The 3,820-nt window shown below is 42.2% G+C and overlaps 1 long non-coding RNA gene across 1 annotated transcript; it reads left to right on the top strand.

Annotated features, from left to right (window-relative positions):
• The first annotated feature begins 208 nt into the window (after positions 1–208).
• Positions 209–3,464, top strand: LOC133568971 (uncharacterized). The gene is made up of 3 exons (XR_009809717.1): positions 209–420; positions 2,895–3,106; positions 3,197–3,464. It is a non-coding gene; the product is annotated as an uncharacterized LOC133568971 (long non-coding RNA).
• The last annotated feature ends 356 nt before the right edge of the window (positions 3,465–3,820 follow it).

The raw sequence follows: 3,820 nt of genomic DNA, 5'->3' as shown, positions 1-3,820 counted from the left end.
GTTTATTAATATTTTTTAATGTTCGTGTAACTGTGAGGATCTGTAACTTTATTCTGGTTGTGGTTCCTGTTCCTGCTTGTCTCTCTGAGTGCTCGTTTCCCTCACCTGTCGCTGATTGGCAGCTGGGCACACCTGCTGGCGGCTGCCAATCAGGCGGCTATTTATGCCTGCCTCGCCTCTTCCTCTGTAATCGAGAGTTGATTATGTTTAGGACCTCTTTTATGCAGGACTGCATCTCCTTATTCTGAGTATATTAACAGACTCTTCTTACCTGCACCTGGTGATCCTGTTTCCCGCATCTTGGGGTCACAACAGCCGCAGCACAGTGGGTTCCTCACAGTGACATCATTCTTCTTGATAATCAGACTCTGGAAAAGAGAAAAGAGAAGCTGGAGGCTTAAGTCCTGCAATGCCTGAGGAGTAAGCAATCAATCAATGTTTATTTATATAGCCAAGGAAAAACTCAAAACCCAGTGGGACGCCATAGTGGATCTAACATATTAGTGTTAGAGTCCAGTCCATAGTGGATCTAACATAATAGTGTGAGAGTCCAGTCCATAGTGGATCTAACATAATAGTGTGAGAGTCCAGTCCATAGTGGATCTAACGTAATAGTGAGAGTCCAGTCCATAGTGGATCTAACATAATAGTGTGAGAGTCCAGTCCATAGTGGATCTAACATAATAGTGTGGGAGTCCAGTCCATAGTGGATCTAACATAATAGTGTGGGGGTCCAGTCCATAGTGGATCTAACATAATAGTGTGAAAGTCCAGTTCGTACTGGATCTAACATAATAGTGAGAGTCCAGTCCATAGTGGATCTAAAATAATAGTGTGAGAGTACAGTCGATAGTGGATCCAACATAATAGTGGGAGACAAGTCCATAGTGGATCTAACATAATAGTGAGAGTCCAGTCCGTAGTGGATCTAACGTAATAGTGAGAGTCCAGTCTATAGTGGATCGGACATAATAGTGTGAAAGTCCAGTCCATAGTGGATCTGTCATAATATTGTAAGAGTCCAGTCCAGAGTGGACCTAAGATAATAGTGTGAGAGTCCAGTCCAGAGTGGATCTAACATAATAGTGACAGTCCAGTCAATATTGGATCTAACATAATATTGTGAGAGTCCAGTCCATAGTGAATCTAACATAATAGTGAGAGTCCAGTCCCTAGTGGATCTAACATAATAGTGTGAGAATTCAGTCCATAATGTATCTTACATAGTGGGAGAGTCCAGTCCCTAGTGGATCTAACATAATAGTGAGAGTCCAGTCCATACTGGATCTAACATAATAGTCTGAGCGTCCAGTCCATAGTGGATCTAACACAATGGTGTGAGAGTCCAGTCCATAGTGGATCTAACATAATAGTGTGAGAGTCCAGTCCATAGTGGATCTAACATAATAGTGTGAGAGTCCAGTCCATAGTGGATCTAACATAATAGTGTGAGGGTCCAGTCAATAGTGGATCTAACATAATAGTGTGAGAGTCCAGTCCATAGTGGATCTAACATAATAGTGAGAGTCCAGTCCATAGTGGATCTAACATAATAGTGTGAGAGTCCAGTCCATAGTGGATCTAACATAATAGTGTGAGAGTCCAGTCCATAGTGGATCTAACATAATAGTGAGAGTCCATTACATAGTGGATCTAACATAATAGTGTGAGAGTCCAGTCCATAGTGGATCTAACATAATAGTGAGAGTCCAGTCCATAGTGGATCTAACATAATAGTGTGAGAGTCCAGTCCATAGTGGATCTAACATAATAGTGAGAGTCCAGTCCATAGTGGATCTAACATGATAGTGTGAGAGTCCAGTCCATAGTGGATCTAACATAATAGTGTGAGAGTCCAGTCCATAGTGGATCCAACATAATAGTGATAGTCCAGTCCATAGTGGATCTAACATAATATTGTGAGAGTCCAGTCCATAGTGGATTTAAAATAAAATTGTGTGAGAGTCCAGTCCATAGTGGATCTAACATAATAGTGTGAAAGTCCAGTCCATAGTGGATCCGTCATAATATTGTGAGAGTCCATTCCAGAGTGGACCTAAGATAAGTGTGACAGTCCAGTCCATAGTGGATCGAACATAATAGTGTGAGGGTCCAGTCCATAGTGGATCTAACATAATAGTGTGAGTCCAGTCCATAGTGGATCTAACATAATAGTGTGAGAGTCCAGTCCATAGGGATCCAACATAGTAGTGAGAGTCCAGAGAAGCCAGCGGAAAGGTATATACAGGTTTTGGAACAACATATGCTGCCATCTAAGCGCCTTCTTTTTCATGGACGCCCCTGCTTATTTCAGCAAGACAATGCCAAGCCACGTGTAACAACAGCGTGGCTTCATAATAAAAGAGTGCCGGTACTTTCCTGGCCCGCCTGCAGTCCAGACCTGTCTCCCATGGAAAATGTGTGAAGCGTAAAATAGGACAGCGGAGACCCCGGACTGTTGAACGACTGAAGCTCTACATAAAACAAGAATGGGAAAGAATTCCACTTTCAAAGCTTCAACAATTAGTTTCCTCAGTTCCCAAACGTTTATTGAGTGTTGTTAAAAGAAAAGGTGATGTAACACAGTGGTGAACATGCCCTTTCCCAACTACTTTGGCACGTGTTGCAGCCATTTAATTTTAAGTTGATGATTATTTGCAAAAAGAAAAATAAAGTTTATCAGTTTGAACATCAAATACGTTGTCTTTGTAGCATATTCAACTGAATATGGGTTGAAAAGGATTTGCAAATCATTGTATTCTGTTTATATTTACATCTAACACCATTTCCCAACTCATATGGAAACAGGGTTTGTATTTTGAAAATTATTTTTTTGCAAACGGTCCTACTTCTGGCGGCGCCGCTAACAATAGTGTTTTATGTTGTGCCCGCAGACCGACTACAGAGACGTTGGGTTTGCTGAGGATGTCGGCGAGCAGTACGAGGCCCTCCGCCTTCACGCCAGCACTCATAAAGGCGGCCATTACTCGCCCTCCCTTCCCCGCGAGATTGAATCAGCGGCGCACAAAGCCATGCCTCACGCACAATGAGAGCCCGCCGCTTTTCTGTCAGCCATTCAGCGGAATGACTCGCGTATAGACTCGATGTGAGATAGCATTGTTTCTGCCTGCCATAAAAAAAATCCAAAAAAAAATCTATTTTAAGCAAATCTAATCTCGGTAATCTCCTTCCTCAGAGGTTGCGGCGATGGGAAAGATTTTTGTCAATCCATGCTAGGCTCAGCTCGCCCGCCCGCCTTGGCGAGAGCTCTGGTGGAGGAAATTGCCGGGAGCACAGGATATTAAACTTCAATTTGAGAACACTCACAGGAGCACAATTGGGGATTTATTTAGGGCTTTTGTCAACTAAATCACTGCTGAGTATCGGACACGAGTATATTTATAAAAACAGGATCTCCTGGAGGCGAGACAGCTGCATATCGTCGGCTTTGGCTCATTTTCTTTAAACCTGGAGTTCTGTTTGAAAGTCTACTTTTGAATAGTGGACTGCAAATATTAAAGGCCTACTGAAAGCCACTACTAGCGACCACGCGGTCTGATAGTTTATATATCAATGATGAAATATTAACATTGCAACACATGCCAATACGGCCGCTTTAGTTTACTAAATTGCAATTTTAAATTTCCCGCAAATTATCCTGCTGAAATCGTTGCGGTATAATCACGCTTGACGTCACAGATTGTAGCATTTTGATCCAGCACCAATCTCAGCTATAAGTCGTCTGCTTTAATCGCATAATTACGCAGTATTCTGGACATCTGTGTTGCTGAATCTTTTGCAATTTGTTCAATTAATAATG

The sequence above is a fragment of the Nerophis ophidion genome, linkage group LG14 (genome assembly GCF_033978795.1).
Source record: "Nerophis ophidion isolate RoL-2023_Sa linkage group LG14, RoL_Noph_v1.0, whole genome shotgun sequence".
NCBI classification, from domain to species: Eukaryota; Metazoa; Chordata; class Actinopteri; order Syngnathiformes; family Syngnathidae; genus Nerophis; species Nerophis ophidion.
Note: the sequence above shows the minus strand (reverse complement) of the source record. Positions and strands in the feature narration are given on the sequence as shown.